This window comes from Dermacentor andersoni, chromosome 1 (assembly GCF_023375885.2).
Source record: "Dermacentor andersoni chromosome 1, qqDerAnde1_hic_scaffold, whole genome shotgun sequence".
In the NCBI taxonomy this organism is placed as follows: domain Eukaryota; kingdom Metazoa; phylum Arthropoda; class Arachnida; order Ixodida; family Ixodidae; genus Dermacentor; species Dermacentor andersoni.
This window is the reverse complement of record NC_092814.1, coordinates 201,247,440-201,274,450: the sequence shown is the minus strand read 5'-3', so window position 1 is coordinate 201,274,450 and position 27,011 is coordinate 201,247,440.

Sequence of the window (27,011 nt, the reverse complement as noted above, 5' to 3'; positions counted from 1 at the left end):
AGCTTACAATGGAAACATTCGAATTCATCACCCCCAAAGAAAGCAAAGGCTGTCATTTCCGCCGGAAAGGTGTTGTGGACTTTTATTTTTCGATCGTCAGGGGCCATTACTGATAGAATTTGCTAAATCTTGAGAGACTATCAATTGTTTCCGATATTGTGAAACGCCGGATCGGCTGCGTGTCGCAATCAAGAACAAACTACGTGGAAAATTGACGAATGGGGTCATCTTGTTCCACGACAATGCCCGTCCCCACGTCGCTGATGTGGTTAATACAAAATAGGCAAAGTTCAAGCGGGAAACGCTGAAACATCCGCCATACAGCTCCGACCTGTCGCCTTGCGACTTCCACATTTTAGGGCAACCGAAAAAACAGCTCGAGGGAACCAGGTTCGTCTCGGACGATGACGTGAAAGTCAGTTGCAGACGTTTTGAAGCAGCAACCCAAGGAGCTTTATGAGACGGGAATCGCGCGACTCGTTAGTCAATGGAACAAATCTCTAAATTCTCATGGGGGCTACTTTTAATTGAAGTACCCCGTTTGTCGTATATTCGCATTGGCTCACTTTCATTTGACTCGCCTTCGTATATTCTGCAGAACTCCTGCTTTCTATACGTGCTCTTTGTTGCGACTATAATTTCGGTGCAATTGCTCACGATACACGACCGGTGACAGCTGCTGCTGCGTAATAAATTGGAACAAATGATAGCGTCATTGAGATTTTTCACTCGCCGTTGCATATGTACAAGAATGTAAACAAGGATCTTGAATGACAAAGCGTCATTAAAATATTTGTCCTCAACTTGTTCATTTCATGGCCTTTACATTTTTCATATCAGCGGGATGCACTACTTTGCTGGCTTCCAACTGATGTAGTTCTAAAGTTCATGTGATATTTTCTTTACTTATTAAATAGACAAAAAACATGGAAGCATTGACATCAGTTATGTTGGGCACAATTTTTGGCACATACGAGCATATTCTTTTATGAAAAGTACATATTTTACTTGTATTGTATTAGTTTGCAGCATCTTTGGCAATGGCAATGCAGTTATTATTCGTATATTTGATCCCTAGGCAAATTGTTTAAGAGGAAGCTTTAGCTCGGGCCCAACTCCGACGCGGCCTATTCAAATACATATAAAACGCAGAAAGGACGGACGGACGGAAAAAACTTTAATGGAAAATGACCTGCGAGGTTGCCAGCCCGGGCTGAGGCCACCCGGGCATTGTGTGCGGTGAGGCATAGCCTTTCCACCGCTGCCCGGGCCCGCTGGATAGCCCATAATTGGTCGTGTAGTTCTGAGCTAGTCAGAGCGCTTAGCCATCGCTCCTCGAGAAGGTCCGGTTCTATGTTGTCCTCTACGTATACTGAACTGATCTGTGTGCACTTCCACAACATGTGTGCCATGTCTGCGTGTTCGTGTTTGCAGAGCTTGCAGCTTGCGTCTGGATATTGTGTTGAATTTATTCTGTTTAAGTGTGCTGGGTTTCGGAACGTTCTGGTTTGCAATCTTCTCCAATCTGTTTCTTGAGACCTGTCGAGTTGTTTGTGGGGTTGTGGGTATGCTTCTCTTTGTTTCGTGTAGTGTGTCAGTATGTCGTGGTACGTGACCAGTCTGTCCCTGTCGTCCTTTATCGCTTCTTCGTCGTCGTCGCCTCCTCCGTCTTCTCCATCGCCTCCGCCGCAGTCCTTCCCCCTTCCCCGGGGGTTGCGGGGTGTTGGGCCGTCACTGGCCGTGCCGCGGTGGGTTAGTTTTCGCGCGACTCGGTGGGCCTTCTCGTTGAGGTTGGGAGGGGCACTCATGGTAATTTCTCCCATATGTGCCGGGATCCATTTGAGGTATTTGGGTGTAATTGTGCCGTTCCTAAAGTCTTCTGCCCTGTGGTTCAGGATTTTGGCCGCCTCGGTGGAGACCCAGCCCTTTGTGAAATTCCTAATAGCCGTCTTGGAGTCACTGATTATTGTTCTGTATTGTTGCCGACCGCTGATTATAGCCAATGCGATTGCCGTTTCTTCCGGTGCCTCCGACGATCTAGTCCTTACGGAGCCCGCAGTCACGGTCTTTCCTTTAGTGCATACGACCGCCATTGCAAAGAGGGAGTTACCTTTGTCAGCGCCGACACCACCATTGTCGTCCCTGTTTCGGGGGTACCGCGCGGCGTCTACGAAGAGCACCCCCTCCCGCGCGCCGTGGTTTTTGAGAATCGTTTTCGTGCGGCATTTCCTTCTCTCGACATTGTGCACGGGGTGCATGTTCTTCGGGATATTTTCCGTGTTAATTGCGGCTCGGACGTCTGGGTGAATCTGCATCTTGGGGCCGTTCATTCCGTGGTAGTTTATGCCGATCTTTTCCATGATTTCTCTGCCCGCCTTGGTTCCGGAGAGTCTTTCGAGTTGCGCTATTCTCTGTGCTTCTGCGATCTCCTCCAGCGTGTTATGCACCCCGAGTTGTAGTAACCTTTCGTTTCTTGTGTACTGGGGGAGACCCAGTGCTGTTCTGTACGCTTTTCTAATGAGCGCCTCGATCCTGTCTTTCTCGGCCTTGTTCCAGTGGACGAATGCCGCCACGTACGCGACGTGGCTGATCGCGAAGGCCTGAACGAGCCGTACGACGCAGAAAGGCTTTTCTGAGATAACTCCTGAATCGCTTTTAATGAAATTTGTTGCATTTGAGAGAGTAAGATAAATTCTAGTGTCTGTTGGAAACGGAATTTCTATTTAGGGCCTGAACTTTGTTTAGAATGTTTTGAAAAATTCGAAAGTTTGAAAAAAAAATAGAAGCGCGAAGTTTACAAATTAATAGCTCTGCATGAAGAACAGATATCGCGGTTCTGTAATCGGCATCCATTACACCATTCAAAGCGGACAAATTTGATATGTCAATTTGTATCTTACGTGAATTGGTTATGGTATCTACAAGGGTTCTGCAAAAGCAGTATTTCCATAATACTTAATTTTTTGAGACTCATGTGTAACATATCAATTTTGTACGCTGTAGATGTACCATTATATGCAATTCACAGAATTGTGATATCAATTTTCATTGATGATTTACAGAGTTGTAAAATTAATTGTTTCATTTTCTGAAAATTTTCAATATTTGCCACTTTACAATAAAATATTGACGACCTAAATCGAAAATTCGAAACAAAGAGTCACTAGAATTTAAGTATTTCTTTTAAATGCAACAAACCTCGTCAACTTTGGCGCAGTGGTTGCCGAGAAAAACGAATTCTCCTTCTACATGTATTGAGATGGAACATCCGACCTAATGTTTCCTCTTAAGGAGGAGGCCGAGCTGCAACGTGAGCCCCCCCCCCCCCCCCCCCCCCCCGAACGAAATTTCTGGCTACGCCACTGCCGGGTGCATATTTCTGGGGAAAGGAGTAGTCTTGATTATCTCTCTTATGCTATCTTTTAGTTCTACTGCGCCTTCACCTGAAATTTTGGATTCGGTTGGGCACCACTTTACCTTTTCTAGTATTGCTCTACCTGACCTTGTTCCAGAGAGCCGTTCTCTGTGGGCAATTTCCTGAGCTTCAATTATCTCGGCTATTGTGTTGTGGAGCCCCAGTTTCATTAATTTATTATCCGGCGTGTTAATCGGCAACCCCACTGTTGTTTTGACTAGCCTTTTAAATAATCTGTTCAACTTGTATAGCTCTGTCTGTGTCCAGCTGAGCATCCCAGCTACATGAGAAGTGACACAAGGCGAAAGCGTGGACGAGTCGGCGCTCTCCTCTCCCAACCCTCTGTGTCTGTTAGTGATTCTCCTTAGCAGTCTTATTACCTCCTCACTATTGCTTATGATGTGTTGTTTTGTTCTTCCGTTTGCTCCGTTGGCCTCCAGGAATAACCCTAAGACTCTAATGGATTCTACTTGCTTAATAGATTCGCCTGCCTTCGTGGTTAGTACTAACCTGGGTTCTTCCTCGGAAACATATCCCCTCGGTTTTCTACCCCTTCTCCTGTTATTGAGTACAAGGAGTTCAGACTTATGACCAGAGCATTTGAGTCCCATGTCTTCTAAAATAGACTCTACCTCATGAATGCTCTTCTGAATTCTGCTTTCCGCTTGTCCCATACTTCCTTCAATGGTCCATACAGTCACACCGTCTGCATAAATGGTAGAATGAATGCCCTCTATCACTTTTAATCCCTTTGCCACTTTTGACATGGCCAGGTTGAAAAGCATAGGTGACGAGACCGACCCTTATGGCATCCCTCTGTCCCCGAGATCCATCTTCTTTGATTTAATATCCCCGAATTTGAGGTGAGCTGAACGATTGGCAAGAAAGGTTTTGACCACTTCATAGAGTTTTCTGCCCAGCCCCAGTTCAGAAATCACTTCAAGTATTGCTCTATGCTTAATGCTGTCAAAACCTTTTTCGACATTCAACCCCAAAAGAGCTCGAGTGTTTTTTGGTATAGCTAATAGCAGTTTATGTTTGATTAACAACATGGCATCTTGTGCGGACAAGCCTGTTCTGAAACCAATCAGATTATACAGTAGGATGTCATTGTCGTCCACATATTTCGTTAACCTGTTCAATATGACATGCTTCATTGTCTTCCCTAGACATGATGTTAACGAAATTGGCCAAAGATTCTCCAAGTTGAGTTGTTTGCCCGGCTTTGGTAATAAGATAGTACTGGCCGTCCTCCATTCTTCTGGATATGCCCCATCTTTCCATAATTCATTAATGTATGTGGTCAGATATTTTATTGATTCGTCGTCCAAATTCTTAAGCAATCTGTTACAGATGCCATCCGGGTCAGCTGCTGACCAACTATTCAGATCATACAGTGCCGTGCGTACCTCACTTTTGGCGAATTCCTGATCCATATATTTGCATTCTACTCCTAAGCAATCAGGATAACTCACATCCTGATCATCTTTCCTGAGAGGCAAGTATTTATTTGCCAATCGCTCCATTATGCTCTCTGCGCTTGCAGTCTGACTTTCCTGATGCACCAGTTTCGCGACTGCCGTACGTCTATTCGATTTCGTGCCTTTGTCGTTGAGCAGATGCCTGAGCAGACTCCAATTGCCTCCACGTTTTATCCTTCCATCTAAACATTTACACATCTCATCCCATTTTTGTTTCTGCAAATATCGTACGTGCTCCTCTATATTCCTATTGAGCTCAGCAATTCGTTTCCTAAGTCTTGTGTTTAGCGTTCTGATTTCGATCTTTGTAAAATCGATTGCTTGGCTTCGATCAAATGCGCCAATCTACTGTCAATTTCTTCGACCTCTTCCTCTGTCTCTATAGCCTTAGTTGCTGCATTCAAGTCGTTCCTAAGCTGAGCCACCCACTCTTGTAGTCTGATGCGCCCCTTTCTATCTGTGTCTGCTCTGTCTTTTCTGATTTTTCTAAAGTGATCCCAGTCTATGTAAGTGAAATGCTTTGCCTCCACCCCCGTCGTTTCCACCATTATGTGTAGTATATAATGGTCGCTTCCTAGGTCCGCACCAGAGTTGATCCAGTCTGCCAGTATATGTGACAAATAAAATAAAAAAGGCCCAGTTTCTGTGTTCACTAGTAAAGATGACCTTCATGTTCCCCAAAGGCTGAATCAAAATTACCTCTAAATGGCGCCCATTGAAATTTGAGCCCAAGGTATTTTTGATATTGCTACGGACCAGAGTTCCCGATGTCTAAGGACGAAGAAGCCAATGGTGCGGCCCCTGGTGCGGGACCCCGAACTCCGGGGACCCGGCGAACCCATGGACTAAGAAGCGGAAGCAGAGCAGGGACCGAAACAATGTAAGCTTTGGCAGTGGGGTTTCCCAGGCAAAAGATAAGAAAGAGGAGGAGATCGATAAATTACGGAAAGAGGTTGGGGAGCTTAAAGAGGTCATTAATAAGCTCACTCAAGAGTTGCATAGACCAAATCACAGGCGTGTACAGGGTCCCCCTCCACCCCCAACGCGCAACCAAAATTGGTATCGAAACCAACCCGCCCGGTCCCTATGGCTGCGACTCCCATGCAGCCTGCGGCACCGGAGGAGAAAAATATGATTATCGAATCGGCTAGACCACCCCCAATGAAACGCAAAGGGGAAGACGTTGATCCGTTGGTGGCACCAGAGAAAAGATTAGAAGCCAAAATCGAAACTAAATTTGATTCTTTCATGGCCCAAATTATGGGAGCAATACAGCAGACTCAAAGCCAGATCCAAGCCCTTACGGGTGAAGTACAAAAGCAAAGGGCAGAATTAGTAGCCATCGGAGAATGGCAACTAAAAGCAGAGGAACAACTCGACCAGCTCCAACATGGCCAGAGGCGCGCAAAGTGAGTCTTTAATCTGGCAGTGGAACTGTCGCGGCTTCCAACGCAAGCGAGCGTTAGTGCAACAGTACTTGACGCTATTAGATGAGAAACCGCTAGCTATAGCCCTGCAGGAGACGGGCAAAGCAGCACAACTCCCGGGATACCAAGCTTTTTCTAGTGACAGGGGTGAGAAATCTCGCGTCACTACGTTCATTAAGAGGAATATTGCGGCAATCGTGCACGAAATCAACTCGAGAGACATTGAGGCAGTGCTTCTGGAAATTATTACGGGACGAAAAGAGGAACCGAGCGTGTTCCTATTAAACTTGTACAGCACTCCACAGCAGAGAAAGGAGCGATTCAGGGCCCTCTTTCGCAAAGCTATTCAGGCAGCCGGGATTAATCCCTTGCTAATAGTAGGTGACTTTAATGCAGCGCATCCGGAATGGGGTTACGCTAAACAAGATCCAAAAGGTAAGCAGCTATGGGAGGACGCGCACGAGCTAGGACTCACCCTACACACGGACCCTAGCTGTCCGACCAGGGTGGGTAACAGTGTGTGCGCAGACACCTCCCCTGACCTGACCTTCTCAAAAAATGTGACAGATCTGAATTGGAAAAAATCGGAGCTCAATTTCGGAAGTGATCATTTCATTCTGGCCTCGATCCTTAAAAAAGGGGTGAAGACGCGTCCTGTGCGTCAACCGAGGATCACCGAATGGGGATTATTTAGGGAGAAGCGAGAGAAAGCTGCCATAGGGAAAATCACAAACATATAGAAATGGACGGAGGTTATCGCGCGTCACGTTGAAGAGGCAACCAAGACGATTGAAGGGGATGATGCCACGGAAATAATCGATAGCAAACTGCTTCACATGTGGCAGGCAAAACATGGTATGGAGCGCAGACTAAAGAAGCAAAAATGGAACCGTAATCTTAGAAGGCGGATTGCTAGACATAACAAAGAAATTGAAAATTACGCGATCAAGTTATGCGAACAGAATTGGTGCAGCAGATGCGACGAGATGAAGAGGGGCATGAGCCTTTCCAAAACGTGGGGTCTGCTGAGACACCTTTTAGATCCGACCAATTCGAAAACCCTATCGGGAATTAGGTTATCAAAATCCAGGCACGGGTATGAGGGTACAGACGCGGAATTTATGGACAAACTGATCACCATGTACATTGGCGATACCCATAGCACCCCCCTCCCTGAATACGACGGAGTTCCCAATGAGGAGCTCGACGCACCCATCACGGAGGCGGAGGTCAGGGCAGTAATATTGGGACTAAAAACCAAATCAGCCCCGAGCCCTGACGGGATAACAAACAAAATTCTAAGAAATCTGGACGATGCCTCCATCAGCGCTCTGACGGAGTACATGCAAGAAATTTGGACTAAAGGCCACCCGCCACGCCAGTGGAAGATGGCAAACGTGATCCTAATTCCAAAGCCGGGCAAACCCCCTAAACTAGAAAATCTAAGACCCATTTCCCTAACCTCATGCATGGGGAAATTGATGGAGCGTGTAGTCCAGACCAGACTGACGCACTTTATGGAGCAGAACGACCTGTAGCCGCACGAGATCATCGCCTTCCGACCGGGCTTGTGTACGCAGGACGTGATGCTCCGACTAAAACATGACATAATCGACTCACGTTCTAGAGACGCCAAGGTAATCCTCGGCCTGGACTTGACAAAGGCTTTTGATAATGTTAAACACGAAGCGATACTTCACGGTCTCCAAGAAATCGGGGTAGGCGCGCGAACATTCGGCTATGTCAAGGACTTTCTGTCAGACAGAACTGCCTGCATGAAGTTCCAAGATATTGAATCTCCAACACTGAAATTAGGAAGCAGGGGCACGCCACAGGGCTCGGTTCTTTCCCCGTTCCTCTTCAACGTGGCGATGAGGGGCCTCCCCGAAGCTCTGAGAAACATACAGGGGCTAAATTTGAGTGTTTATGCGGATGACATCACCCTCTGGACCAACCAGGGGAGCGATGCGAGCATCGAGGAGCGCCTGCAGGCGGCGGCGGACACTGTCGTGCACTATGCTGCCAGTAGGGGTCTCTCGTGCTCACCGCAAAAATCGAAGTTATTCATCTACAACCCAAAGTCGCTCCGGTGCAAGCGTAGCTGGGAATTTGACATTAAAATAGAGGGGAAACCAGTCCCAAAGATTAACCAAATCAGAATCCTAGGACTTTTCATACAGGAAAACGGATATAATGATGGGACAATCAAAACTCTAGAGGGCTTTGCCACGCAAGCACTTGGCATATTTAGAAGGGTCGCGCTGAAAGGACGAGGCCTGAAGGAAAGAAGCTTGCTTAAACTAACCCAAGCATACGTAATAAGCCACGTGTGCTATGCCACGCCTTTATTAAACATCAGGTCAGAGGAGAGGAGGAAACTCGACTCGCTCATTCGACGGTGCATAAAGAGGGCCTTGGGCTTACCAATTACCACCTCCACAGAAAAGCTCCTCTCTATGGGAGTGCACAATACCTGGGACGAAATAGCGGAGGCTGTCAGAATTTCGCAGCTTGAAAGATTAAGCCGAACGACCACGCGCAGAGCTATCCTCGAAATGGTAGGCCTGCAAACAGATGGGGGACTACGAGGCAAGACAAACATCCCGCTGGACTGCCGAGAAAATATAATCATTCCCCCCTCCCTCGTAACATGCATCCCATATTCAACACGGAGAGGAGGGAAAAAAGAGCTGAAGAACTAATCAAACGCTTTGATTCAATGGACAGCAAGTCGGTTGCGTACGTGGACGCGGCAAGTGGCAAGTCGGGTGTGGCTGTCGCCTCGGTGGTCGACGGCCGAGGTGCCCCCGTATCGGTCGCCACCATTAGAAGCCGCAACTCGGAAACGGCTGAAGAAGTTGCGATAGCGCTCGCTTGCGTGGGAACGGAAGAAAATTTCATAATTAGCGATAGCAAAACGGCTATCTGGAATTTTGGAAAGGGCCGAATCTCGCCGGAAGCGGCAAGGGTTCTGGCCAGTAGACGGCTGAACAGAAAAATTAGCCTAATTTGGACCCCTGCACACACGTCCGTTCCTGGCAACGAGGCGGCCCACGAGTTAGCCCGAGCTCTCTACTTCCAGGTGGCTGTGGAACCGCCCGACTACCGGAACATGGACGAGCGTCTGCAAAATTATACGGAGATTGTCGAAAATTATCGCCTACGCAGGAGACTGGTGCCACCACCGGATAAAAGTCTAAACAATAGAGAGGCAGTCGCATGGCGGCGCCTGCAAGCTGGGAACTTCGTAAACCCGGTCTGGGCATACCATGTTATGCATGATAGAGAAAACGATGAGTGCAAACACTGTGGGGCGAGAGGGACCCTCGATCACATAATCTGGGAATGCGCTAGCTCACCAGGGGCTAAAGCAAACATAAATTGTAGAGAGGCCTGGGAAGCCCTGCTGCGGAGCGAGGACCCTACTCCACAGCAACACGCCATCCGCCTGGCGGAAGAAGCCGCGAAGAGTCAAGACCTCTTTGCTTGCTTCTAATCGCGGAGGTTCCGGCCCCCGTCCCCAAGGCCTGTGTGCCGGAGACGGGGAGTAGGGGCCTCCTCATCCGGCGGTACAATAAAGTTGCTATCATCATCATCATAATCAAGTCAATGGTGCCAAGACGACGACGACGATTTGCGGCTAGCGCGGGCTGCTGCCTTTTGGCAAAGTGCAGCGTATTGATCTTTAAGTATACTTGTATACAGCGTTGCGTCTATGTCTTCCCACGTAACATATTTGGCGGAAGAGTTTGACCTAATAGTTCTGCGGAAATCCGCAAGGTGGAGAGAAGTAATTAATAAAGGGAAAATCAGACATCCACGCCTTCGTAGCAATTGCTACAAAGGAAACCCATACGGATTCCTCGAAAGGAAAGCCTCGCAGTTGAAGAAAATTTTCTGATTTTCCCTTTATTCATGGTCGCCTTCGCCCCAACGCCGGTAATGTCGCTCGCGCCAGCCCCGCCGCTCATATTCCCCAACTCCCTACGGATGCGAGGTGACGCTGCACCTAAATCCTCTACTGATGCTGCCCACTCATATGAACCTTCTTGACGCTCAAGTCGACAGTGTTCCTGTATCTGCTCTTATACACAGTGGTGCGCATTTATCCGTTATGAACGCTGCCCTTCGGAACCACTTGAAGAAAATAATAACACCCGCCGCGACCCCTGTTGTCCGCGTCGCCAACGACGGAATAGCTCCCGTAATTGGTATGTATGCCGCCCGAGTCTCCGTCGTCGATCACTCTACAATCGTTCTCTTCACCGTCATCGCCCGCTGTCCCCACGACATTATTCTCGGCCTGGACTTCCTTTCCGCGCATTCCGCTCTGATAGACTCTTCAGCCCGTACTCTCCGCCTTGACCTGCCTCTCCTGGACCCCGCTGAAGCGCCCCCCAGTCGAATCAGTTCCGTAGACTTCGTTCGCCTGCCACCTTGGGCACTGACTTATGTTGAATTTGCGTTATCCCCACCTGTGTCCGACAGTCACTACATCGCGAGTCCCATGCAAGACGTTCTGCTTGCACAAGGCATCATGCTACCTCATACAGTTTTATCTATAAAGACCAATTGCCTCTGCCTGCCAGTTGTCAACTTTGGCTTGACGACGCAAGTGCTGCCGCGTGGGATGTCTCTGGCCCAGCTTTGCACCTTCGAGGATCACACAGTAGCATCTATTGTAGTAGACAATTCAACCGACCGTGTACATCGCCGACTCGCAGAGAATGATTGCGCCCGACTTGCCATCAGAGCACGCTGATGAGCTCTAGCATGATCTATTTTAGAGCGCAGCTCTTTGGCGCCCGTTCCTGCGTTTCGTGGCGCCGTCGTCCTTCGCCGTAACCAGCTCCGTAGCCGGGGCCAGCGCGCTGCTCTAGCTGCGCGCGCTCCTGGCGCCATCTCTTGCGCATGGCGCGAGCCTTGCTCTTTTCTCTCCTCCTCCAATGCCACCCCTGTGCGGCGGCAATCACAGCGCCGGCGTCGGCTCGGTGGCAGCTATCTCGATGATGTGCTGCTGCCCCTGCTGCCCAAGCTGAAACGCATAGCCGCCGCCGTGCTCCCCTGCCTGTACCCCTCCCCTTCTCCATGGCAGCAGCCGCGCGAGAGCACGCGGTGCTCTCCAGTTGCCGAAGCGCCGGCTCGGTATCAGTGGATCACGGTGCGCGCTTCCCAGGCCGAAACGCAGAGCCACCTTCAGTTGACTCGCTGGCAGCGTAAGCGGCGTCAGTCGCTGCCACTCCTTCCCCGCGCATCGTTCCTATGCGCCCATAGAGTTTCATATTAGTATAACTAGAGGGAAATTTGGCGCTGCGATCGTTCAACCATCATGGGAATGATGGGAAGTACAGGCTACGGATTGGCATTCTGTTGACTGGCGAACTAGTCTACAAGCATTTTTTCGCAGTTTTGGTTTCGCTCCAAGCGCAATTGCTATAACCTGCAGTGGGACAGTGCAACGCAAAGCTGCTTTTGTTCTGTTGCTCGAAGTGGCGATAGCGCGCTGGGCCAGTGGCTGGGACGATGTTTGTGTCGCGGTGTGTTGTCGAAGCCCTGACGAGAAAGCGACGGCATCGCAAACGTTGAAAGAACATATTTTGATCATTTGGACCTTGATTTGTTAATTGTGTTAGGTTGGCGCTGTAGCGTTACGTACTTTATGAAACTTGAGAATAGGAAAAAGAAGGCACTACTGATACAAGGCATACAGGGGTGCGATGTTGTAGAAATGACTTTTTTCATGTCAATGCCTTTTCGCGTGACGTCATCGATTTTGGAAATTGGGGTTACGTAGGCACGACGTTTCTTGGATCGTCCAATCAGAAGCTCCCTTCATTGGCCGCATGTTTCTTTCGTGTTCTCTTCTCTTTTTCTGGGACTGTATAGCAAATTTGTTTTGTAAAACGGTACTTAATAAAAGCGGACTTCCATGCTGCGTAAAGCAAATTCATTTTGTTACCTTACAACGCAAAAGCTGCCGCAATCCAAAGAAATGCAAACGCATGTGCTCCATTTTTGAAGCCGTAGCCACATAGTAATCGGATGTGCATCCAATCCATGCCGTTGAGCACACGTAAAATGGCAGCCTCTGTTTACCTGAACAGCTGACAGCCCCTAGCATGTTTGTCTGAACAGCTTACAGCCCCTTGCGTGTCCGTAATTGCAGCCCCCCCCCCCCCCCCCCGTCAGATACAGGATTGAGGTGAGTAACTATTGCTCGTGTAGTGCTTGCATTGTCGTGTGGTTCTCGCTGCATGTCTGACGTGTGATAATTTCTTCTTTAGGAAGAGCCAAGAAGAATTATCCGTAGCCCCCGAGGTCAAACTTTGCAACATAGTGGATCGAGAACTGTCAAGGCATTTTCCATAGGGCACCGCCATGACAGAACGATAGCTTCGTCAAAGTTATCGCTGCATCGGTAATACTTCCTGCACTGATACGCTCCGAGAAAGAAGCTGCTACAACGTTAAATGTGAGTAGTGACTTCACCTTTTTTTACATTAGTGGTATAACAAGGCAGAAATAAGTCGTAGTGAGCACTTTATGCAGGCGCTTAGCTTAGACAGAATGTTTGCCTCTAATTTTTTTACTGTGCGGCGGGCCGGCTTAAATTCCCAAGTTGACAAAGAGAAAATGGCAGCAAAAGGGCTGCGGGTGTCGAAAGAGCAGGCGGCTATTCTCGTGCAGTTCATCGAGCAGCACCCATACCTGGCGAGAGCTTCTACAGAGTTCTCACCACGTATGACTGCTGCTCGAAAAAACAAACTGTGGGAGGAGGTGGCTGCGGTCCTTAACGCACAGGGGCCAGCCGTAAAGACCACCAGCCGTTGGCGCAAACATTGGGCCAAGATCGCCCATAAAGCGAAAAAAGAAGCGGCCAGGGCCGCGAGCGAGAAGAGGTGAGCTTCTAATGATGCTGACAGTAACGTCGTTTCACGTTGTCGTTGTTGTTGCCGTGTTTGCAGGGCTACTGGAGGTGGCAAAATGGGTGGCGTCGACGGCGGCGTCCTCGACGTCCTTATGAGTACAGGAGGGGTGCTTGTTTCCCCCCCCTCAGTTCTTCGCCGATAGCGAGGTGCGTACATTGGATTTAAAGAAGTGTTGTTTGTGTGACTTGCTGTGGCCTCACAAATTTTCAGCATTACATTGTAACACAATATTGCAAAATGTTTTAAGCCCTTTTTTTGTGCAAGTGACAATATAGGTTATGTACTCTGACCAGCAACTTGTGTACATGATGCGCATCGCACACACTGCTCGCAATGTCTGAACACTACTCTGACTGCAGGACACAAGTTCAGAGGAAGCTGCAGGGCCCAGCAGTTCCCGCAGACATCCACCAGCGATAAGTGCAGCCAGCTGCTGCTGGCTGCACTGGGGCATGGTGGCAGCCAAGCCCCTCCCCCCTCTCAGGCCCCACATAATTAAAGGAGGCAAAGGTACCATAGGCAAGGAATTTGTAACTTATCTTAAGATTTGCTGATGTATTAATGAAGGGCAAATATTGCTAGTTTGCAAATAAATAATTGCTGAAGTCACCCTTTAATGCAACCATAAGTAGCACAGCCATTTCAGCATGAATTTTTTCTTCATGGTTTACTTTAGCAATAAGAGCGTTTTTTTATGGGGTTTTACGTTCCAAAACCACTTTCTGATTATGAGGCATGCCGTAGTGGAGGACTCCGGAAATTTCGACCACCTGGGGTTCTTTAACGTGCACCTAAATCTGAGTACACGGGTGTTTTCGCATTTCGCCCCCATCGAAATGCGGCCGCCGTGGCCGGGATTCGATCCCGCGACCTCGTGCTCAGCAGCCGAGCACCATAGCCACTGAGCAACCATGGCGGGTGATAAAAGCGTGCACACCATCGTGAGCAGCAGTTTTTTAGTTTATTTTGGTGTCGTGCTTGATTCAAAACTAACCTTTATAGTACGCATTAAATATCTGAAGGCCAAACGCTTAAAGACACTGAACCTAAAGAAAATACTGTCGCACACGACATGGGTCAGTGGCAGGAAGTGCCTAATGGACGTGTACGAGACCCTCGCTTGGTCACGCTTGTATTACGGCGCCATGGTGTGTCATTCTGCGGCACCAAGCGCGTTAAAGACGCTGGACCCCGTTCATCACTTACTTATCCGGCTAGCCACAGGAGCCTTCCAGACAAGCCCCGTACAAAGTCTGCATGTCGAAGCGAATGAGGGGTCACTTAATTTACAAAGGTCATACTGCAGTTTTAAATATTTTCTGAAAGTACACTCGAATTAACCCTGCACATCCTTGTAACTCAACTGTAAACGATACGACGTATGCCACGCTCCTTCATAATCGTCTTACAGTGAGACAGCTTTTCTCACTTCGTGTCAGAAAACTTAGCGAGGAAATGGATGTTTCACTCCATGAGCATAGCCTAATGACCCCACCGACTCCATTGCCATTGGAATTGCCACTGCCATTGGTAGTGGCAACTCGTAGAATGTGATAGATTACTTGCAGAGGTGACAAAAGACGCTCCATATAGGCACATATTAGAATGCATTTACTAGAACTCCAGTCCAGGCACTCGTGCAGAGAGCTTTATACTGATGCTTCTAAGACACATGTTGGGGTATCTTATGCAGCCGTTTGTCCATCCTCCTCGGAATCCGGTGTACTCCACGCAGAAAAAATTATCTTTACGGCTGGGGCCTATGCACTATTGTCGCTAGTGAAGCATATAAGGAAATCAAAACTTCAAAAAACAGTTATATATACGGACTTCCTAAGCGTCTTAAAAGCCGTAATGTCACTCTGTAAACAAAAAAGTCCTGTGCTTATTGAACTTTATTCAGTACTGTGTAGAGCGTATTGCCACATCCTATATGGTCGCCGCGGGTATGTGGCAGCAGATGAGAACGACGCTGAAGTAGCGCGCGAGGAATAGGAAGCTCGTTCGACGCTCCTGCTGCTGCGTTCGATCTCCGCCCCGGTGTGCCCAAGCTGGAACTTACTTGGTGGTTTGGCTGAGTTTTGGGTGGATTTGACCTAGTTATCGTACTTATCTTATTTTTGTAGGACGTATCCGTGATTGAAAGATCGCTGATGTCTAAAAACTCTCCTGGGCAAGGGCCCAGCCCTTGGTCAGCCTCCCTTTCCCCTGATGATTTGCCTTTGCAATCTTTCTTCCGCAGCGGTGTTAGCAGCATCCCTGTCGCGCTGGTGCCCTCGAACGGTGGATTCATCCGGCTGAACAACCCACAAGCTGTTCAGGCCGAGCTCCAGGCCATGACGCGACATTTCCAGATGATAAGCGATGTCCGACAATTTGGAAGAGGTGGGATAGTCTGTAGGTCATCAGATTCGACCTGTGTCGCAGACCTCCTAAAGTGTAAGACTTTCGCATCTGTCGCGGTGAGTGCGTTTATTCCTCCTCATCTAGCATGCACTAAAGGCATTGTCCGGGGCGTAGACTCTCGATTGAGCCCAACTGAGACTCTGGAGAAACTGTCTGATGCTGGCGTCATAGCTGTATACCGGTGTAACCGACTGGTAAATGGAGAAAAAGTTGCCACAGAATCAGTTATTGCTACGTTTGCTGGCATGTCCTGCCCTTCTGAACTGAAAGTGTGGCCACTTATTTTTAGAGTGGAACCTCTCGCTTCCCGTCCACTTCAGTGTCGCAACTGTTGGCGTTTTGGCCATAGTGCAGGAGGCTGCAAATCAAATGGACGCTGTCGCGCCTGTGGTGCCGATCATTCTCCCAATGAGTGCACAGCTGAAGCCGAAACTTGCTGCCTATGTGGAGGAAACCATGCGGCTGACTATGCAAACTGCTCGGCTAGAGCTAACGAAATACAGGTACTCGAAGTAATTGACAGGCGACGATGTTCGCGGCGAGAAGCTATTGCAGTCGTCAAGGAAAGAGCCTTTGGATACGCTGGCGTCACTGCGAGGCAATCTACTTTACAGGAAGACAACTTGTCGAAACTCATTGAATCGGCCGTAGAAAAAGCAATGACAAAGGCTATGCAACATATTGTCACAAGTGTTACCGACTGTCTGTCCCAAGTGTTTACTGCGCAGATGACACAGCTATTGCAAACAGCTGCAACACCAATCACCAAATCGATTGCTTGTGCTGCAGAACAGGTAGCCAGTTCAGTCCTAGCGCCGAGTACCACATCGGACCCAACATTTGTAGGATCAGATCCTTGTTCTTCGCGTCAGTCAGACTCGCAGGTCGACATGGAAACAGGTCATGATACCAGGCCGCAAAAACGAACTGGGTCTCCAGTAACTGCTGCTTGTCCATATACCAAAAACAAAAAGGGTAATCCAATTTCTCATTCTGGCGTCCAAGAAAGTTCATTGCGACGGTAGTCGCTGAAGGAACTATATCAATTAGATCATCACCATAGCTTCTTTAAAAGTGCTACAGTGGAACTGTCGTTCCCTGTTTTCTGCTTCAACAGACTTACATTGCTTAACAACTCAGCTTAATCCTGACGTCATAATCTTACAAGAAACCTGGCTTACTCCTGAGAAAAATTTTCTATTTAAAGATTTTCGATCTTTTCGATTAGATCGCCTTTCACAAGGAGGTGGCTTAATGATTTTGTTGTCATCTAAATTCTGTCATAAGGCGAAAATAGCTTTCAAGTTAATGTCTCCGGAATGTGAAATTTTGGCAGTGCACCTTAGCATCCCAGGCTACCGTACATTTTCAATTATAAATGCTTATTTCCCTACGGGCGTACACAGTACATACCAATTGGATAGTGCGCTTGCCAGCTGCAAAAATGAAGTCATTCTTACTGGTGACTTCAACTCGCATCACGTGTCTTGGGGTTACAAAACAGATTCAGGCGGGACACGTCTGTGGAACTGGACCATAGATAAAAACCTTACATGCCTTAATACCAGTGGACCTACATTTGTCCGCGGACAATCTCGCTCAGTGTTAGATTTGACGTTTTCTAGCACAAGTGTCACTGTGACATCTTGGACAACGATTGATTTCTGTACAAACAGTGATCATCTCCCGGTATACTTTGAAATTGCATGCCCTTTAACATCAGTTGAACGACAAGGCAGAATATTTGTGAATTGTAAAAAATTTAAAGACTGCTTGCGGTCCACCATTGCGTCACTAAGTAATAGTAATGACGAAGCCATTGGCTTGAATATTTGTTCAGCATTACAGACGTCCCGACAAAAGTCTGAATTTGTAATTCAGACAGCTAAGCTTTTCTCATCTAGTCCCTGGTGGAACAGCGAGTGCACACGAGTTTATAGAAGAAGGAAAGCTGCTTGGAAAAAACTTCTACATAATCAGAGCCCACAAAATTGGAAAGATTATCAATTTATTTCGGCAACCTTCAAACGTACTATTAAACATGCAAAAGATGAGTACGATAAAAACCATTTTGATTATCTATCTAAATCCAAAAACAAACGTGCTTTATTTAATTACCTTCGTTTTAGAAACAAACTCTCAATGAGCATTAATGTAGACTCAATCGTCTATACCTCACAGGAAATGCAGGAGTCCTTAGAACTACTGGCTAAAGGACTGGAGAGTCGGTTCGCAACGCGCCTCCAGACTCCTGCTTTTTCTCCTGCATTCTCGGGCTACAAGGAAATATCCTATTCGGAAGTAGCAAAGGTCATGTTACAGTTGCCAACTACAGCGCCTGGCCCGGACGGCATAACAAATGCAATGTTAAAGATTTTCTTTCAAGAAGCTCCACGTGAGCTTCTGAAGTTGCTAAACTACTCTGTTGGTAACGCATGGATTCCACAAGATTGGAAGATCGCCAAAATTATTCCGTTACTTAAAAAACAAGGGACAGGCTACACTATCGACAACATCAGACCAATTGCGTTGACATCAAACATAGTGAAACTTATTGAAAGAGTGCTTCTCGGACATATATTAGAGTTTATTGACGACAATCGATTGTTGAGTCCGTGTCAAATTGGATTTCGATCTGGCTATTCAATATGGCACGCGCATGTAGACCTTGAAAGTCGCATTAACATCGCCAGACAGAAAAAACAATATGCGGCTCTAGTTACCTTAGATATATGTAAAGCCTATGACAGCATTGAACATACAATTTTAACGAATCGGTTACAGAGTCATTGCTTTCCAGGCTGTATTGTAGCATGGGTGCATGAATTTTTAAAAGACAGGGAGTTCTATTGTTTTCGAAGCGGCTATTCTTCCAGTAAATATAAGCAAACAAGAGGTGTGCCTCAGGGATCGGTACTTTCACCAGTATTATTTAATATTTTACTGAGCAGAATCCCCGTTCACCCAGCTGTCAGTACATACGTTTATGCTGATGACATTGCCTTTTTTGGTATGGCTAGCGACATATACTCTCTTTACGAAATACTGCAGTCGTATCTAAGGGAACTGGAAAGCTGGCTGGATAGCTTACACTTAAACCTGAATGCTAATAAGTGTGCTATCCTTGTGTTTCCCGTTAAAGACCCAGTATACATATCGCTTAACTATCACCTCGAAGATATCCCACAAGTAGAGTCACTAAAATACCTTGGAGTTATTTACAACGGAATTCTTAACTGGCGGCCGCATATTGAATATATTGCGACAAAAGGAGCTCGTTCAATGGGCATTTTGCGCAAGTTGAGCAACCGGAGAACAGGTATGCGAAGAAAATCCCTCTTGATGGTATATAAGATGTATGTTCGTCCGGTGTTAGAATTTGGATGCGTTTTATTCTCCGGTGATCCAGCATACAAGCTTCGGCCGCTAGTTTTGTTGGAACGAGAGGCGCTACGTCTGTGCTTAGGCCTCCCAAAATACGTTTCGAATGCCGTATTATACCTGGAGGCAAGAATCCCACCCATAATATGCCGATTTCGCCTTCTGACAGTTCAGACTTTCCTAAGGCTATATGAATCCCCATTAAACCGCCTTCAAATTATTTTCCTCTCTGATCCAGAATTATTTTTTCCTATTCATTGGCCCAGGTTTCATAGACCACAGATTATATTTGTGCAAACATTACTTGAACCACTAAATGTGCAAATTCGCGAGGTGCTTCATGATAATACGCATTCAAATTACCCAGAGATCACGTTCGATGACATTTTCCCAAACCACGCGAAACTACTCCCTTACGGCATCTTAAACGCCATGTTGCAAGACCACCTAAGCAGCCTAGAAACAAACGTTATCATTGCAACAGATGCCTCACAGTGCCAGGAAAAAGCTGGCGTTGGAATATTTTGTCCTGTACTCGACTGGTCTTTTTCTTTAAGGTTGCCTGATTTTGTGCCTATTTTTCTGGCCGAGTTGTTAGCAGTAATCCTAGCTTTACGTAAATTAGACCCAATTATTACAACGGCTGCCATTCTGACCGATTCCCTTTCAGTATGCTCTTGCCTTACCGCTACTAATGAGTCACCCATGCTAAAACTATTCCACTTACTAGTTCCAGCCCATGTGCAATGTGTTCATTTGATTTGGGTGCCAGGGCATAAAGGTTTGTTTTTTAATGAAACTGCTGATTCACTGGCAAATGCATCACTATCCGGCCCTGTTCTTCCTATTCTACCAGTGACAGCACAGATCACGGCGGCAAGATTTCGGATGCGATCAATAAGATTAGCCTTATCAAACCCACATTTGACTGCTTCTCCAGAGTATAAGCACCTGGCATTTCCCTGGCATAGCGAATCCTGTGACACAAAGATGCTTGAGGTCTGCCTCACCAAATTACGCTGCCGCGTACCCTCGCTGAATTTCTATTTACACAGGTCGGGTTTGGTTCCCTCCCCCCTCTGCTCTTTTTGTAATGAGGAAGAGTCGATACACCACTTTCTTCTATCTTGTCGCCGCTTTACTGCGGTTAGAAAAAGATGGTTGGAAATACCTTTTCGAAGAATTGGCCTGGACTTGACAGAACCTTCAATTCTTTCGTTCGGAGCGTCCACTTTGGGATTCAGCCACAGGGATGCATGCTTCGCTGTCCGAACATTTCTTACGGAATCTAAACGAATGCCCTGCTAAATTCCTTTCTTTTTGTTTTTACTTTTAAATTAATTATTACTCATTCAATATAACCTTCCTGATTTTATTTAGCAGGTAATTAAGCGCTATTCAATGCTATTTCAATAGCTATTAGGAAATTTATGCTCCATAATAATTTTGAATAATCCACCCATTTCTTGGCCAATCCCCCAACGTGGGTAGGAGCCACACGCATCGCAGGCTACAACAACAACAACAACGACAACGACGTCGCGTTGACTGCTCTGATAAAGTGCTTTCATACGTCCTCTACGCCGGCTTTCCCGTCTCCTACTAGGCTGTGACACTGGTGGACGTGCGGGGTAGGATTGCCTCATGCTCGACACCCCTTCGCGGAGCCATACCTCGAAAGCGGAATCACCTTCGTCCATCGAAACTCCTGTTCACCGGTACAGTCGCCGCCTGCTAGGCCTGACGCCCGAGTTCAACCCTTTGCAGGACCCTGCTGGAACGCGTCTACCTACTTCCGCCATGGCTACTGCAACTCCATCGCAGGTGATGCTGCAGAATCCTAAGATACCAGAAAGTTTCCATGGCGACGCTTTTGAAGATGTCCAAAATTGGCTGGACCAATTTGAGCGTGTCGCCAGTTATAATGACTGGGGCTCCCAGCAAAAGCTGTCTAATGTCTATTTCGCGCTTCAAGACAGTGCGCGGACGTGGTTTGTGAACCGGGAGAGAAGTTTGACCACATGGGATGCCTTCCGCACCCAGCTGCTAGACACGTTCACTAGTACCGACAGAAGAGACAACGCGCAGCGCCTACTCGAATCCCGTGTTCAAAAACCAAACGAGAGCGTTGCCATGTTTGCAGAAGACATGGCCCGCCTTTTCCCCAGAGCAGACCCTGAGATGGCCGAAGAAAAGAAGTTGCGCTATCTCTTGCGCGGAGTGAAGGAGGAACTGTTTGCCGGGCTCGTGAGGAACCCACCGACGACAGTGGCCGAATTTACCAAGGAGGCTACCGCTATAGAACCGGCACTACAGCAACGGTACCGCCAATATGACCGCAAGAGCTCGCCGGTGAATGCTTCAATTCTACCTGAGAGCTGCAGCACGTCTCTGCGTGAAGTAATCCGAGAGATTGTACGAGAGGAGATCCGGCAGCTCGGGATCTCTCTCATGGCACCAGCGGTGGCTTCTGTCGCTGATATCGTTCGGGAGGAAGTTCGAGAGGCCTTTTCGTCACCCGACTGGCAGGCGGTGCCGCAACGATTAACCTACGTGGAAGCTGTCTGTCGTCCACCTCCCGCCACTTCGATGCTGCTGACACCGTCGACCACTGCGACGCAGCCATCACCACCACCCCCGACGCCATATTTTCGACAGTCACAGCCGCCGCCAACTATGCCGTATCGCCTCCAGTCGATCGCTGCGCCTCGTTTCTACGGCGAATCCCCTGCCGGCTACCCGCTTCGAAAGACCGATTTGTGGCGCACCGCTGACCACCGGCCGCTATGCTTTCATTGCGGCGAAGCAGGACATGTTTACGCGCGTGCCACTACCGCGCGGCTGAGTATGCAAGATTTCCCAACTGCAATTACCCTGTGTCAGATGCTGCACGTAGCTGCGACGGAAATTCTACAAACTTTCGGCCAGAAGGTTCAACGACGCCTCGATCGCGTTCCCCTTCTCCGGCTCGTTACACCCCACCGACCCGTCGCGATTTTTCTGACGCCTCTAGGGGCAGGTCCCCTAGCCCGCGCCGGGGAAACTAGATGCAGTGACCTCCGGGGGTGAGGTTGCAAACTGGCTAGATATCCAAGAGCCCCCATCTCCGACGATCGACGATTCTACAACTCCGTCGACTCCAACCACACCTCCTGTAACCGACGCCGTAAGCGCCGATCTTGTCGTTCGCATTGACGGCCGCCAAGTGGCCACTCTCGTCGACACTAGTTCGCATTTTTCGATAATAAGTAAAAAGCTGGCCGATAGGCTGAGAAAAGTGAAGACGCCGTGGACCGGGCCCAACATCAGAACTGCCGGCGGCCAGTTGATGACGCCGATTGGAAAATGCACAGCCAGTATAGTAATCGCCGGTGCAACCTTTGTCGCCACCCTCGTCGTTCTCTTTGAATGTTGTAAGGAACTTATATTGGGGATGGATTTCTTGAGAGAGTACGGTGCAGTGATTAATGTCCGTGACCTCGTCGTCACATTTTCTACGAGCTCAGACGACGTCGACCCCGCGGAACACCAGCGACCCCGCTTACGTATCGCCGACGACGACGTCACGCTTCCGCCGCGAAGCTGTTCCCTCGTACCTGTAATCTGCGACAACTTGAACACCGGGACTGGCGTCGCTGAACACATCGACGCACTGGTACTGAGTCAAGGGGTTTCCATCGCCAGGGCCGTAATTAACGTACACGACGGACATGCTGAACTCCTGCTGACGAATTTTACCATGGAACGTCGGCACATTGTTCAAGGCACGGCTGTTGCTTACTTCGACGAATTTACTTCAATACAGGACTGCCTCTCAGTGGAGCACGCGACGTCCACCGTGGTTATGCCTGCACCTGTGGTTGACATCAGTCCCACCTTATCGCCCGTGGAACGCAACAGCCTTCTTGAGCTCATCGATGAGTTTAAGAGCTGCTTCTCATCCACGTCACGAGTTAGCCAGACGCCGCTCACTAAGCACCGTATTGTCACCGAAGCCGACGCCAGACCAATTCGGCAGAATCCTTATCGTGTAGCACCTAAAGAGCGCGAGGCAGTACAAACACGAGTGAAGACCATGCTTGAGGACGGAGTTATTCGGCCCTCTAAGAGTCCTTGGGCATCACCTGTCGCATTGGTGAAAAAGAAGGACGGCAGCCTGCGCTTCTGCGTCGACTATCGAAAACTCAACCAGATCACAAAGAAAGACGTTTACCCGCTACCGCGTATCGACGATTCACTGGACAGGCTACGAAACGCACATTACTTTTCGTCGATGGACTTGAAAAGCGGCTACTGGCAAATAGAAGTTGATGAAAGAGACCGTGAGAAGACCGCTTTTGGGACGCCCGACGGACTTTATGAATTTCAGGTGCTCCCCTTCGGTTTGTGTTCTGCGCCGGCAACGTTTCAACGACTAATGGACACGGTACTCTCAGGCCTCAAATGGCAAACCTGTCTGGTGTACCTCGACGACGTGATTGTTTTCTCCGTCACGTTCCAGGAACACTTACAGAGACTAAAGACGGTCTTTGAAGCAATACGCTCAGCTGGTCTAACTTTGAAACCTGAAAAGTGCCATTTTGGTTTTGAAGAACTTCAATTTCTCGGTCACGTTGTTAGTCGTGAAGGTGTCCGACCTGACCCTGATAAAATCTCTGCCGTCGCTAATTTCCCAACGCCATCAGATAAAAAGGCAGTGCGACGTTTTCTGGGCCTTTGCGCCTACTACCGACGGTTTATCGCGGACTTTTCGCGTATCGCATGGCCATTGACACATCTTACCAGAGAAGATGTCCCCTTTGTGTGGGGTGAAGGCCAAATCAGTTACATCACAAGCTAATAATCCTACCGATGCTGTCCCTGTCACAGATCTGAAGCTTTTCTTACGAAAGAAACTGCGAAGCCATAGGCAACGCTTGTGGGATGCGAAAACAATAAGCTTCACGTGATTAAGCCACAGTTATATTTCTGGCCCTCCGTAATGGAAGCACGGCGAATTGATGTCTTATTCTGACGTATAAAAATAGGACACACATATGTAACTCTTAATTTTCTACCTACAGGAAATTAATATCCAACCTTTGGTAGATGTGGGGAGAGGCTGACCGTCCTTCACGTCCTTCTGGAGCGTCGGGAAGCCGAAGTTGACAGAAGAAACGTTTGCATCTAGCATACCGGCAGCACATCCCTCTTCATACGGCAATGTTTCGTGGTCCAGGGGCGCTATAACGTAAAGCTATTCCAAACTTTTCTATTCCAATTCTGCAATCAGCCCTCCATGGTTCGTCGAAAACTTCTTTTGAACCATCCCCACTTCGCCTGTCTCTCACGCGACATCACGAAAACCGCGATAGCTCCCCATCTCATATGACGTGTACACACTCATTATGCATGATTGATTTATTTATTTACCATCAGGGCATTTGGGGCGTTACAGAGGGGGTGGGTACAAGGTTGAACAAAAGAATAATAGTTATTTCTGTTCGACGCCTTTTCGCCATTAGCCCTCGGCTATTGGTCAAAAGTTTTCGGACTGCACCCACTTCACCTGCCTGTCACGCGGCATCACAAAACCACGAAAACTCACCGCGTCAAAGTGACGTGTACGTGTTAAAGATGCATTAATATGCCAAACAAAACTGATTATTTTACTGAATAGCCGCAGGCTGCCCCGTTCCGAAAGGGATAAAAGATGGCTGCCGCCGATCGCTCAGACACTGGCTACTCGCCGCTGCTGGAGAACATGTATTTATTTGCGTTCGCGTTATTTATTTCGATCGCGTTAGCTTGCGCTGGAACGGACGCGAAATTTGGGATCAGTGACAGCAAAACTGCCATACAAAATTTTAGCAAGGGAAGGATCTCGCCCTTAGCGGCCAAAATCCTAGGCCAGAGAAAGCTAGATAGAAAAATTCAAATAATTTGGACTCCGGCGCACGAAGCCGTCCCCGGCAACGAGGCGGCCCACGAGCTGGCTCGAGATCTCTACCGCCGAGCCGCTACGGGGCCCCCCGATGACCGAGGGAGCGGAGAGCGCATGCTAAAATATGGGGAGATTACGCAGCATTACAGATTGGCTCGTAGACTGGTATCCCCGCCAGACCTAAAATTAAACAACAGACAAGCAGTCGCGTGGAGACGACTACAAACTTATACATATCCGCACCCGGTTATGGCGAACCACATGTTCCCCGAGGCCAGGAGCGATAAATGTAATCTTTGTGGGGCGAGAGGGACCCTCGACCACATAATATGGGAATGTCCGTACTCTCCCGGGGCAACGCACAAAATAGGTAGTAGAGACCCCTGGGAGACCCTGCTGCGCAGCTCGGACTCTGAGCTCCAGCTCCGGCTCGTCCAACTGGCTGAAGAGGCTGCTGGGACCCAAGACCTCCCAGCCTGCATCTGAGGCGGCGGCACTCGCCCCCTGACTTGTGTGTCGGGGGGTGGGTAGATCACCTTTTCCGTTGGACATTAAAGTTTATTCTATCTCGACCACTTTCGGCACGTTCACAAGCTCACTCTGCCAACTCTTCTATGCTGAGGATCCGTTTTAGCGGCATTCTTAACCTTCCGTTGCATGCCGCTGCGATTTTCGATCAGCCACCCCAAGCTAAGTTAGGGAAAGCGGACCAATCGTAGATGCCAGCAGCACCCTATTCATTCGGTTATCGATTTTCAGTGCACTGGCTCGTGCCCGTCGAATCCCTCTCCACTTGAGCGTGCTTTGCACTTCTTGTCAGCCAATTAGATAATAAAAACTGCTCAATGTAGGCAATTTTATTTGTTTTCAAGGCAAACAAAAGCGACCTATTATAAAGGAGAAGGACGTTTGATAGGGCGGTGCAGACAACCCTGCGGGTGACCGCCCGATGCTTGCGTGAGCGGTTACGTAGATTTGACGTCAGGAGATTGGAATAAAAGCATATTGGAATGGTTTTACGTTACAGGGCTCCAAAAACCCGGTCGCGGCAACCACATTCCTATGGAGACGAATTGCAAAAATGCCTGTGTACGGTGCATTGTGTGTACGTCAAAGAACCCCAGGTGGTCGAAATCAATCAGGTGTCTCCACCATGGTGTCCCTGATAATCATATGGTGGTTTTGTCATGCAAAATGCGAGATTTCTTTATCCAACGTATTTTACGGTCTCTATATTCTTATTCTTTGTGAGTCGTTATCTCATTGTATTCGAATTCTGTAACTTGGTGGTGTGTCACTGCATTCAATACTTAATCGAACTTTCTGATTTCCTGGGACCCGCCTAAAATGCGTGGTGCGATAAAGGCACCATCTGTACACCACGCGACACATGTATGATAGAGTAATGACTTCTTGCCTCTACACAACGATACACGAAACAAGGAATGTGGCTAGTACGGTTGCAAAGAAATAAGCGATAATGCTATGCTTTCATTACATGAGTTTTTTAGCAAGTGAAAATCTCTGACTGATTTTAAAAAAGGTCAAAAAACATTGCCTATTTTGGGCCGTGAGCGAATTGGTGCGGGAACTTCAAGGCGGAGTCATCAACCGTCTTTCGTGTTGTGCATTTTTTTCGGGCTTACCTTTCTTACGCTCACCGTGCCCTTTTTTATTGTTTATTTTTTTGCCTATGTGTACGATAGAAGTGTTGTTTACTAATACAGTTCAAATAATTTCTCTTTTCAGTGTCCATTCCTCTAGACATGTTGAAAATCGGGCTGTGGTGGTCCCACAGTATATCTGGCTGCTTCACGACAAAAGCATACCGGAGCAAATATTGTCACGGCCTAGTAGGCGACGGGAAAGCCGGTGTACAGGACGTATAAAAGCACTTGAAATGATGATGATGATGATCTCATCATCATCATCACCAATAATGATGATCTTTGGCACTCATGGGGATTGACTAAGAGTCAGGCAGATTTTACCTCTGTTAAATTAAAAAAAATAGAATTCTACCATTTTTATGAATAAATTAAAGCGAGT